This window comes from Nicrophorus vespilloides, unplaced genomic scaffold, assembly GCF_001412225.1.
Source record: "Nicrophorus vespilloides isolate i.1.1-1 unplaced genomic scaffold, Nicve_v1.0, whole genome shotgun sequence".
Lineage (NCBI taxonomy): Eukaryota > Metazoa > Arthropoda > Insecta > Coleoptera > Silphidae > Nicrophorus > Nicrophorus vespilloides.
In genome coordinates, this window is record NW_017097769.1 from 96,058 (window position 1) to 110,087 (window position 14,030).

At 31.5% G+C, this 14,030-nt stretch overlaps 1 protein-coding gene across 1 annotated transcript in view; it reads right to left on the bottom strand.

The window, feature by feature from the left end:
- LOC108560935 (vesicular acetylcholine transporter) overlaps positions 1–14,030 on the bottom strand; it is a 39,745-nt gene that overhangs the window by 3,116 nt on the left and 22,599 nt on the right. Inside the window, exon 2 of the mRNA XM_017918661.1 lies at positions 9,912–10,000. The gene's annotated coding sequence lies outside the window, so the exon portion shown is untranslated. The remainder of the gene's footprint in view (positions 1–9,911; positions 10,001–14,030) is intronic.

Below are 14,030 nucleotides of genomic sequence, written 5' to 3' on the forward strand. Positions count from 1 at the left end.
GACTATTCGAGGTATTTCCGTAATTGTAGAATTAGTACACATAAAGGAACAAATTTTGTTTATGATCAATATGTCTCTTCTCTGCTCAGATATTAACTTTTTTTGTCGCCGTTGGCTAGAATATTATTTTTTGCCATCATCCTATGACTGACAGTTATTGTAACGGATGATGTCGCGCCACCAGAACACAGAAATGCCATCTACATACTTGATATCCCGTGGGACGTCGCAGCACACCAGCATTCTGATACCCTCCCAAAATCCCCGGCATTGCATATTAATGGCGTTTTCTTTGCCGGTCGATGCATAGCTACAATTTTAAAATGATTTAAGCCCAAAGAGAGAGAGAGGATGGTTAAATTGAATGTATCGGATTGCGCCCGAAGGATTCTTTGATTGGCAAGGGATTGACGTTGCATTTGGGGTTGTCTGCATGTATGAGGTTGGTGTCGCTCGGATCAGGCTAATCAGCGAGAGACGAGTTAACGGAATGTAAGTCAATTCAGGGCACGTCTGATCGGTTAGGGGATGAAGTAAGCCCCTGACAGATACTGAGCCGTCTGTCGGATCTAATAAAGTGAAACCTTGCGGCTGGTCTATGAAGAGGTAATGCCCCACATTGATTTTAAAGGAAGAATTTCACCTTCGATTTAATCAAAACTCCGACAAAAGATCCGCGCGCAGCAGGAACCTAATGGAATTATCCATAAACCAATTCCATCCACAACAATATTTTATTATCTCTTTAAGAAATTGCTATTTCATTATCTACATTCTATAAAGCATCAATTAATCATCCATCCATAACCATATAAATAAAAAGAGAAATATACCACAAAACAGAACAGAAAGTAAGTTATTACACTCTTTTATTATTTAAAGTTCTGAGTCTTATGGTTATGGTAGTTAAAGTATTAAATATATATTTAGGAAATTTTTCATCAATTTGTTACAATTTATTTTGATTTATGTTGTTCATTTAGATTTTCTTGAACTTATGAATGAAGTCATACAATCAAGGCCGTTTATCCTAGGTGCAATGTCTAGGGCCCACGAGGTTTTTGGGACCACAAAAATAGTTGAGAATTCAACCTCTAATTAACTGGTGCCAGGGCCCACCTTAAAGTTGTATTCATTCAAATTTGGAGCACTTCATAAGTAGGCGCTGGAATTGTATACTTATGACAAATTGTTAGTTGTCAATTTATTGATTGATGTTCAAACTTAAATTTAAGAATGAACCAAAGAAAATAAGTTCTGTATTTGCAAACTTGGCAGAAAATACGCAACAGAGCAACATCTAGAAAACCCGCTTAAAAGAAGGTGAAGATAATTTATTTACTAATACTTTCTGAAATTTCTTTGAATTAATTTACTTCTTGTAAAATGTAAACATAATCACAAATATGTGTTAAGTTTAATTTCAATGACGAAATCTAATTGGATATTTTCGAGAGGTTAGACAATAATTATTTAATTATGTAATGTTTTGAAATTATATTAATACTATTGAGTTCAAAGGATTTTGCACATTTCGGAAGTATTTATAATATAAAAAAAAGAATAACAACTTAAAATTATTTCTTAGATGTTAATTGTAAAATACATACAAATACTAATATATTGGGTTGGTAACAAAATAATTGCCGATTTTAAATTTGAATGACTTGTGTTAATGTTACAATTATATAATTTTGGCATTTATCAGCTGCAAACTTTTACTTTCTTAAAAACCAAATTATGTGTATTTTTTTAGGTTTGTTTGTGTGGGTTCTTATTATGAAGAACAAAATCGTTTATTTTCGTCATATTTTTGCTAACTTTGGTGGTGATAAATGAAGTTTGAGCCGCTTCTTAAATGAATGAACGGTTAACACACAATATAAACGGTTAAGGTTAATGCTTTACATTTTTGTTACATAAAAGTCTATACTTTCCTTTTTCAGGTTTTCCTGTTATTCGGATTATGAAAATCTGCGCAACAAATCACATAGAAATCCATACCTGAGCAGAACAGAGCAGAAGTGAAATATTGATCACTGCTAATTTGGGCTGACGATTAAAATGTTGCGTTTTGCGGAGGTGAGATATTTGTGAAATATTTGCAGAGTGCAAAATGCGAAACGCAAACTGTGTCCTAATTGGGTAGAATGGGGGAGGACACGTTAATTGGGAAGCACCCTTGCAGTTCGCTCACGCATCGGTGAGGACCCCTGTTATGAATATATGGATGACTCTGAAACTGAATTATCCTTTGCTCTGTCGAAAGGAAATAACTGTACCTTCCATCCACCCTTCGTCCCACTCGAAAAAGAAAAACGTCATACATTTTAAAGGTAAGAGATCCATACTTTATAAAAAAAATAAAACTTGGAGATGGGTGATCGGGATACGAAGGGCATTAGGTATTCATAAGGTTTTCGTAGAGTGCGTTTCCCTTAGTATATGTGTGTATGTGAGTGTGTATTGTAAGGGATAAGCGGGTACTGGCTTTGCGAGGGAAAAGCAATTTGATAATTAAAAATGAATGAAGGAGCGTAGCCACCCCCGTCAGGGCAAAAGGGCCTTAATGGAGCCGTGACGCGTCATTGAATAAACAAGACTGTATACCATATAAATAATTAAGAGGTGAACTTAAAGCCGAACTGCAGTTACATAACAAAGACGTACGGAAGCGATGGTGGCGGCGGCGAATCCAGACGATATTCCCGTATGAAATTTCATTTCGCATCTCACGGTTGGTGAAATTTAAGATGATAATGCTCGTGGCTACGGGGGATGACGCCGTTATGTGTGTATGCGGCGGATATAATGTGTCATCAACACTGCAGACACCTGCTTTGCGTACGGATCGTTCTCACGTCGCCCCTCGTGCCACGAAAAACCCACCCCTGTATATTTATTTTATGTGGAATAACATCGTTTCTTAGGGGGTGGCAGTTCCGTAACGAGGCCCAATGTTTTCCGATACGGTGGAAGCGTAAAAACCACCCTCTCACCCCTCACGTACATCCAGCGTAGAAAAAACAAACACACTAAAGTCTTTATCGCTTCATTTAACCATACATATGATACATTACTGCCCATCTTCGCCTTTTTTTCCGCCATCATCCAATAATATATAGTTATTTTATACGTTCAATATAAAGCAACATAAATCAACAATAATACTTATATTTCTTATTAAACAGCTATTATATTTGAGAATAATGTTGACATAAACTTTTAATCTATAGATTACTTAATTTTGTTTAAAAATATTCAAATATCAATTTCATAAATTTTCAAAAAAAAACTAAATTTTTATTGAATAAAATAAAAATAAATTCTAAAAAAATAAATGAAAATTCTATTTATATCAGTAAACTTGGGATTTTACTTATATTTTAACTTGTTTAATAATATTATTGCCAATTATGTAAATATTTTGTGAGTTTTCTACCTGAAAATTACATAGTTAGTTAGTTAGTTAATAATTTAATGATCTTAGAACAAAGATGACGTCAATGTATACCTTAGGTTGAGTATTGCCATACATGAATTAGAGTTGAAGTTAAGGTTATGTGTGTATTGTGTTCCTATGATAATTTATGGTATTTATGAAGTTTATCTAGTGTTGAAATACTAAGGATTAGTAATAGGCAACGATTATATAAATATCCAACTTTGAATCAATGTTAGTTAGTAACATTGTGCTTATGCTAAGCTGAAGAGTATTAATGTATAAATGGGTGATAAAAGGAAGTTGTTTAGGTTTTGTGTGTGTGCACATCAATGGTATTGTTCTGAAATTTTAGCGGATACGATTAGAGTTATCGTCCCATCCGTTCCGTTGCGTTCTGTTCCGTTCCGGAGGGACTGACGGTGTGTCATGCCTCTGTTTCCATTGTATGTATCACCAGCAGCAAAGTTCACACAGAGTGTTGGGGTGAACTGAGGGTGGGTTTTCGTTCTGCAGTGAGGGGCCACCCCGCGGGGCCTCCCATCATAATAGCATCCGCACCGGCACAATTTGCATTGTATATTAATTAATATAGATAGAAAGCCCCGGACGAACAATAACAGAATGCACAAAGCTCGTATAAAACTCATAAATTTAGATAGGTACCGAGGGATGGAAGATGGGGAGGATTCGCCTAGTCTAGGGATCTAGGCTTATGCAGAAATTTGACTCTGCTGGAGTGCCCTGTTTCCTTTAATACACGGCGCGAACGGGGTTGAGAGGTGTTGAAAGTGAAGTGCACAAGGGAAGAGGATGTGGAGAGGTAACAACCTTGTGCTTGTACATAGTATCGATCGATGTAAATTCACCCCGTTGGAAAAGTTTAAAATTTCAAATAACATTCTTGATTAATAATTTATGTAATCTATAATGAAAATGCATTATAGATTGAATAGAGCAATTTCCTAAAACAACGTTAGTTTCAATTTGATAAAATTACAATATTAAATTTCAGTTGAAAATGTTCTTACATAAAAAATAAAGTAATTTTTTTATAATATAATTTCGAGGACAAAAGTTTAATATTTTTATCAAATTAACAGTAATACGAAAGCATAAATATAATTTCTCGTGGAAATAATATTGTCTCATTGGTTTAATGAATCAAATTGTTGACATATTTTCTTTCTAGTTTTATAAAAAGAAGTGAAACCTCTCATTTTTAAACCGAAGGATTTTCTAAATTTGAATACAGTGACATTTTTGTTCTGGAAATGGTCGATACTAGAAAAGTTCGGTTTTCGATTTCTCAATTTGTAAAAGATCGATAAAAAAAAGAATATTCTAAATATGCATGACTTATCTCATTGACACTAAAATTAATTAAAATATTGTTTTTATTACATAATAAATTTTCAATAGTTTCAATAAGTTGTATTTACACAGTCATTGTATTTACACAGTCATTTATCTGAAGCACTATACAATGTTGTTCATTATTTTACTTATGAAATAGTTAAAATTAAAGTTAAAGTATAGTTTAAGATAAAATAACTATTCCTTCTTATTTTTTTTTTTCAAAATCATTTAAAATAAAATGTTGAAATGACAAAACATACTGATTGAATTAAAATATTGACATTATATATTAAAAATTACTTCACAAAGTCATTAGTTTTCCTCAGATTATTAATAAAATATGAAACTTTATGTAAATATCTATAAATTGTAGTAAATTTTCTCCGAAAATGAGAATGGTTGTCATTTGATATACATTCAGTTTTCTTTTGCGTATACTTTCTATGCGGTTTTGAAGTTATGCGGTTTTTATTTCAAGAAGCATTTTTTTAGGCCATTTTGACACGTTTTAACATAAATTTTCAAACCATTTCATCGAAAAAGATGATAATTCTGAACGAGCATTTAAGTTTCAAAGCGAGCTTCAGACTTGCATTTCTGGATATCAGGAATTGTACAAAAAAAATAGCAAAGCCATCGCAAAGTTTAATCACTGATTATATTGTCAAAAGGAAAAAATCAACATGCGAAGTTGAGACTAATTTTACTTTAACGAATCATTATCTTCAGGACATAGATCTGATATGCAGACTATCTCTTCTAGTGATGAAAGTGATTTCGACCCAGTTCGCAAATTATGACTCTCATATAGCGACGATAATTCTAAAGAAAAAAAATGTGAAGAAAGATTAACTTTCATAAAAAATTTCTGTATTTTTTTTGTAAAATTTTTCCGTACAAATTTAGAAGGAATATGTTAAGATTATAGTTTTCTGAAATTTAATAAACTTGTCTATGATTGTTAAAGTGTGTATATTATGAATAAACATTTCAGAAAGAATATAGTAAGACTAATCATTTTTCTGAAATTTAATAAACCCTTTTTTATGCGATTTTCGGTATATTGTAAGTCCTTGATTTAGTTTTATGCGGTTTAGTTTTATGCGGTTATGGAACGTATCCTTTATTTTTATACGTGTGTCTAGTCCTTTTTTGTGCGATTTATTTTTATGCGTTTTCCTGTGGAACGTATCTACCGCATAAAAAGAGAACCAAGTGTACTTAATCTTCTATAAATTGAAATAACTACTAACCTAAGATATTGAAAATTAAAGTAGTTTCGAATTAATGAAAAATTTAATAATAGCAATGAATAATAAATTATTAACTTTGAATTAACTAGGAATTCCTATATGTTTAATGTCAGTTAGGTAAATTACTACAATTTCAAAACCTTAATACAATAATAAAAATTAAATAAACTGCTGCAAAGAGCTAAGAACTAAAATTTCAATTCCGATGCTTTCTCTATGTATGTATTAATGAATATTTTAACAACACATGTATTTGACTACTCAATATGATAGTTAATGTTTGAAGTTTGAAAGTAATGAGCAGTAAGACGTTGATTTGTTTAGCAAATTGTCTACTAGGAATGCATTAGTTATCCTATATATTTGACGTCATTTACAAATTATTATAGGATACTTTTCTACGATAATTATGGGCTGATAAGTAAAAGTAGATGATTAGAATAGTATTATTTTAACTACCATCTATTTGAAGTGGATACCAGAAATGAATGGTTATAAAAATAGTGCTATGCTCGTCTGGTAATAAAAATATGGAAATAACATTGGATCGATGGCGCCGTGTGCGTGATTAGGTGCAGTGTCACGCAAACCGTCCCTTTATCGATATAACTAGGGCCCCGTGTACGCACTACAGTATAGTAAAGGGCTCGCTCGAACAATGAGCGTGTCGCGTGCAACCACTTTACTTCCACTAAACAAAATTCATATCAATCCGACTATCGACTTCAAAAGAATAAGAGGGACACTCATTAAATTGATTGATGATTACATATGCACGGGTTGTGCCATTAAAAGCCTATTTGCGTTACATATGAAATTGTAATAACAACTTAATCCATTATCGTGGTACTTCAAAGACTAGCAGCAACCCAATGCATACTCACATGTTAATGCATATTGAATATAATGGAAATTACAATTTCAGACTACTCGAATGTAATTGATGGCTCAAAATATTAAATTTAGACCCTTGTCTACTTTTGACACAAACATTCAATTTACTTCAAAGATTGTTCTTTCTGACATTTTATCTCCATAATATCAATTACTAGAGAATTATTATAATTATTTTTATATTAATTGGAATTTTTCTATTATATTTTATGCTGAAATTACATAATTAAATAAAAATGTTGAATAAATAATGTCTGGTATAATATGATTCCGAGGACAAAAGTTTAATACTTTTATCAAATTAACAGTAATACGAAATCATAAATATAATTTCTCATGGAAATAATATTGTCTCGTTGGTTTAATAAAATTTTATAAATTGTTGACATATTTTCTTGCTACTTTCATAAGAAGAACTGAAAACTTTCATTTTGAAACCGAAGGATTTTCTAAATTTGAATACAGAGACACCTTTGTTCTCGAAATGATTGATACTAGAAAAGTTCGGTTTTCAAACAACCGTTGTTATTATTATTATTTTATTGACAGTCATGTCTACTATACAATTGCGAGTATCATATTACTAAGTGAATCACATAAGACAAGTAAATTTAATATGATTTCTCAGTTCTCAGATCGGTAAAAAAAAGAATATTGTAAATGTGCAAGATTTATTTCATTGACACTAAAATCAATTGGAATATTGTTATTATTACATAATATTACATAAAAATGTTGAAATGACAAAACATACTGATTGAATTAAAATATTGACATTAATATTAAAATATAATGGAAATTACAATTTCAGACTACTCAAATGTAATTGATGGCTCAAAATATTAAATCAAAGGTAGACAGGGTCTAACTTTTCTACCTTTGACACAAACATTCAATCTACTTCAAAGATTGTTATTTTTGACATTTTATCTCCATAATATCAATTACTAGAGAATTATAATAATTATCTTTATATTAATTGGAATTTTTCTATTATATTTTATGCTGAAATTACATAATTAAATAAAAAAGTTGACTAAATAATGTCTGGTATGAAATGTTAGAAATTTTGTTTTGATCGAATATTTGATATTTTTTTAGGTTAACAATACAGACATAAAATGTATACTACATTTAATTATACTACATAATTAAATTAAATAAAGTTTATTATTATATAATTAACATGCACTAAATTAAATCTATTTCTACTGTTAAGTTTTTTGTTTAAGTTTATTATAAATACAAATGATAATTGCATCGAAAGTAAAGAAAGATATTGAATTAGCATATAATCATTTTTTTAGTTAATATAGTTGTAATGAAGTTAATTATTGAATGTGTATATTTTTAAGTAAATTTTGCGTACATAGTTATCAAAATACTTTAAGACCAAACTAACGTACACATATCCATACCAACGTACAACTATATTGTTGGATCAGTTGACACTTTTATATCATGTATTTGATAAAAACATACTTGATATTTGCATATTTTTCTTTGGTTAAATCAAATTATTCATTTTTAATTAGTTTAACATTAAAAAATATTTTAGTTTGACTGAAATAATATTGAGTATGTTCATATAAAAGATGAGACAGGTGTGTATTAAAATGTCATAATGTATATAACTCACTGTATGCTTAACGTGATTCAAGTATGTGATTTTCTGTTTGCTGTATGTACGTAAACTGAATATAAATTGTGTATAGAAAAGAAGCAGTTAAACAGTACACATAATGTCTATTAAGCTTTTATAAATGTAATAAAATTAACTATTTTTCTAAATAAATTACAGGTAATAAAGGTATTTAGTGTATGTTCTTAAATAAATATTATGTAATGAAAAATAGCAGAAGAAAAACTAATACAATTAATATCTATTAAAACGGTTATAATATTACTTGTTTGGATTGTAGGCTGGGGCGTGGAATTGATTGATGTTGCAGGGAGGTAGTAATATTTTTGCCTGCTTTCGGTGGTCTAAGGGGCATAGCAGGGGCGTAAGGGTGCGGGAACAGACACGTGTCCTTATAACAACCCTTCGCGAAAACGAAGGGGGGACCGCAGCAAATACTAACACACGCACGCACCGTTATTAATTAACCTCGCGCGCCGATAAGGATCGAATTGCCCTTTGCCGAAGAGAACGTAGGGCGCGCGATTTGTTCGTGCCTCCGCCGGCAAGCATTCATTAATTACCAGCAACCGGATCTCTCGAGGTCCGTGGAAGAAGACGCTCCTTTCATCGTCGGATGAGGCAGAAGAAGGGCTCTTCTCCGTCAGTCATAGGGAAATATATATATTGCGAGATAGATGCGATAATGTTGCGTGTGCGTGAGCCGTGAGCGACCTGTGAGCAAAATTGTTCAGGTTTGTGCGACCTGTATTGATCGTCGGGAGCGGCAAACCCGAGCCGGCACCGCCGCCCCCTCAGCTACCGCCACCCCTGCCCCGCATGCCGTGCGATGAGCGGCGGCGGCAGCAGCACCCTTTGACCTCTGAACTAAAACCCCTCGCGTTTCCAACCCCTCAATCCACCTCTGATATTTTTGGCCGCGATTGGATTTCCAATTAAACCGCAACAACATCCGAAAACACTTAAGAAACCCAGGTTTAGTAGGTTAAAAAAACTCAAGTTTTTTTTTTAACAAAAGCAGCTACAACTGGTTCAACCTTTTTTCAGAATATGTTTATTGCATTGGAACAAAAACGCGCGCTATTGTTAATCAATTTATGAGACGGGCCTTTGTGCTGCTCGGCCCTTTGAGTCGGATAATTATCGTGTCAAAGCCAGTGAATATAAAATTATGTACCGCTCATTCCCGTGAGGATTATACACTGGGCTCTGTGTACACAACAAATTTACACCTCACCAATTCCATTCACATCATCCTCCCGTTTCCAACAGAAACATGGAACTACAATAACTGCTAGAGATATGAAAAGATGGTAATTACCTCAGCGTTAGCCGATGTCGAATTGGTGTGCACCAGTGACGTTCCGGCCAGCCACTTCTTCGGCAGCGACAGTATCGAATCCTTCCATCCTGGAAAATACAAGAATTTCAATTAAATCCGTTACCATTAATATCTAGTTTGTCCAGGAGACGAAGTAAACTTAATCCCATAGGGACGCATCAAAACTAACTTCAACAGCAAACTTTATTTGTATGGGAAACCGAGGACTCCTCGAACGCAAACAGGATTTCAATTCATATTCAAACTGTATAGCACGCGACGACAAATATCTTGCGCAAATAAATGTACTTTCAAATAAAACAGAACTTCCGTCCGCATCCTATATATTAAGTTAAAAAAGGATAAAAGCTTCCTCGCTCTTCCGTCTGCCAAATCAAGTTAGAGCTTTTATTTCCGAGGTGGCCGTAACGGATAGTCCTCTGGGGAGAAAACTGGTCCAGAACTTTGTTCTGTTTTCGCATGGAAACAACCGAAAGTCTAGGTTAGGTTTATGAATATTGATGGGCATGTATAGTTTCGTGGTTGTCATCCCTGTTCGGAAATGATTGAGGGTCCGAGCGTCGTTCGTGGTTTGGTTTGAGGAGAAAGCTCGATATTAACACTTATTCTGGCACCCCACGAAACAATAAATTTCTTGTAACGTCTGCTCCCTGTCACACTAATCGCGAAATATATCTTTCGTCGTGCGTTTCACATTTATACATTTCATTCATCCAGCCTTATATTTCTTCTCTTATATTACTCTATCCCGTATTACATGAATAACAAAGATTTGCGAGCTCTGTATAAATGTTTTCTTGTTTCTCATAAAGCATATTTAATGCTCTACATTCGTATACACGAAATGAACGTATTTTTAGCATTAATAAAATGTAACCTCATGTATTTTATGTGCAATAATATTAAATTTTCAGTATCAAAGTACAGTCTTATTTAAATTGACATTCTTAATAATAGTTGATCAATAATTGCAATTGCAAAGTTATACAGATCAAAAAGTAAACAAAAAATTAAATAAATACATCTTAATAATTCCAATTATTAAAAACAATTGAAAAGTACTAATAAAAGTAATAAAAAAGTAAAGTAAAAAAGTAAAAAAAAAGTAATAATATCTCTCCACTCTATAATTATTTCTTTTAATAATTTTTACTGTTTTTTTTGTTATCATGAGAAACATTGATACAACAGAAAAATAAATTATACTGCAATTTAGATAATATCAAAATTACTTTCAAATCCGAACATTCCTCAGTTTTGTTATTTTGTAATACAAGGTTCGGCAACCTTTTTAGAGGAAAGAGCCTTTTTCCAATTTAAAAAAGTCTAGGGAGCCGCACGTACCCACCTGAGAACTGGGAGCCGCAATTTCTTATCAAAAGCTTTGATTGCCTACTTCTGTCATAATACATGTATTTTGAAGACTTTGTTATAAACAACAATCTTGAGAATACTCAAATACTTTGGTTAATTATATACAGGAATGAACTGCTGTTGTTTCCCCCGTACTGAGGTGTTAGTGGATTCCCCAAAAAGCAAGTATGTACTTTTAGACACGTGTGGACAATATAAAGAGATGTGTTTATTTGCATATTTGTATTATCCTCCTACATGCATTACTAAAAAAGTCATAAATATTTGGATGCATTTTCTACTTCGGTTAATTTATCGTCTACAAAATATGTTTATCATATAGGATTTAATCCATGTTAGTAATACAAAAATTAAAACATTTATGAACTTCTGGTAAAGTTCATTTAACTTTATATTATTGGAATTCTCGATTATTCATTACTTATAATTTATTACCTATTTTTTAGAATCATTATCATATGTTCATTTGTCAGGAAAATACGAAGTTTCAAACATAATGTAAAATACCCATATTTTTATAATAAAGAAAGATGAAATCAACTTGACTTAATTAATATTCTAATACCGGTTTTTAATCACAATTTTTCTACAAAGCTTAAAATGGTAAAAATAAAAAAAATATGTTTGTTGAGTATTTGTTTTATTTGTACGTATACATTTTAATTTTAAAAATCGATTATTTTGTTGTAAAAATCCATATTTCGAATGAGATAATTTTCTTTAAAAAACTTATTTTCAAAACCTAGAATTAATCATCTCTGATATGTGTATAAAAATGTAATATATATTGATTGCATATATATAAAAGTAAATAAAGTAAATTTAATTGTATTGGTTTTAATCATTTTATGTTTCAACTTGGAAATTTTTGTTAAGAATGCTGGATTTTTTTATTATTTGCTAATAATTTCTACAATTATTAATAATCATTACTATTTTATACAAAATATTAAATTTCTAAAAAAATAAAGAAATCTAAAATATTTAATATTAAACTCTATATGAATTTGTTGATTTAATGTAATAAATTAGTAATTAATTATTTCAAATATAAATAAACAGTAATTTGTAGGATTAGTGAAGGATATGTAACAAATATGCTATGTTTTACAACATTGTATTCTCTTACATACAAGATTTGTTAGCTTGATCAATGAATTCAACTGTTATGTAATGGTACACCATCATTATCTGAAGCTGTTATATAAAGTTTCCTATTTTGGAGGAAATTAAAGATAAACAATGTCGAACGTAAACAGAAGTTGATCAAATACGCTACTATGGTGACATGAATTATTCCGTTTCGCAAACATTTTCATTTAAATTTGCAATGCAGATTTCGGAATGAAACGAGCTGTGGTTTTCCAAACAATTATAGGAAAAAAAAAACCAATTCGGCATTCGACGAGCGTTCAAAAAGAAAGAAAAGAGAAAATAAAAAACGAAACTAAATTGGAAAAAAGGAAATTGACGATTTTCTTATTTTCGATTTCTTTCAAACACATTTTTTCTTCTCGCCTTTGCTTTCCAAGTTATTCGATCAAAATAGATTTGTTGGATAATTCCGTGTCATCGATTAGTTTAATCCAATTTCTCGGTGGATGTGTGCTCAGCTCTGCGGAGGGTCGTCAAATCCCACGGGATTTTCGCGCGTTTCCACCCCGATCCCACTTCGCATCCCTCCTGGCTTTGCAGGAGCGATGCCCTTTTTCCAGTCCCCTTCAGGTGATTACAGAGAGCCCTCCGCAATCGTGCCTCGATTCCATAATTGCGAAACGCCTGATAACGGACGCCACTTCATTACCTCACATACTACATCTACCAATGAATAACATCAATTAGTCTGATTAATGAATTTCTGTCTGGGGGTTGACGAATCGATACTAATCAGGACATCCCAATATGATGAACAACAACCCTCGTTGAAAATATGGACAAAAGTAGAAATAAAACAAAAAAAGACTAATTGACAATCAATAAACCATTCGTTTCAATTAAGTCTTTCGTGTGATTTGAAACGTGCCAAATGATGATTGCTCAAATTGGTATTGAATAATCACAGAAACGGAAACATATGAGATTGAATGTGTATCAAATTATAAATCAATTGTTCTTTACCATCAAAATAAATATTTGTCTTCAAAATAAAAACAGCCAAAATATTTATGATTTATGATAGATATCATAAATACAAAACGATTTCATCTTATAGAAAATACGTATTTCAAATTACAAGAAGGAAAAAAATAATACAAAGAACGTTGTTCTTTTTTAATATTCGAAATCAAATTTTATCCATTATTAGCGCAGAATTCAATAAACTTTGGCTACAATTAAAATTCATTTTGAATTAAATAAAAAATTTAAAAGTTAATTTAATTTTTAATGAAAAATGTTACAATTCTAAGTTTATATTTTTACGTTTTTACAAATTGTACATTTTTTTTTGATACATATTTACATTCAAGTTTCCTTTCCGCGGTTTATTTTTTAATGTAATTAATTCCTTCATTAGTTCCGTTGTATCCTATTACCCGGACTATGAGAAGTGACCTATTATTAATGAAAATTTGATAATTGTTAGATTTTTTGATTTTTTTTTGACTTAAACCTTATTTTTCCAATTATCTCTATTTATTTGTATATTCTATATTATTTCAAATCTTTAATATTATTACTTGATATCTTTTTCAAACTTTGATGTTTAACTGTTACATTAGTAAT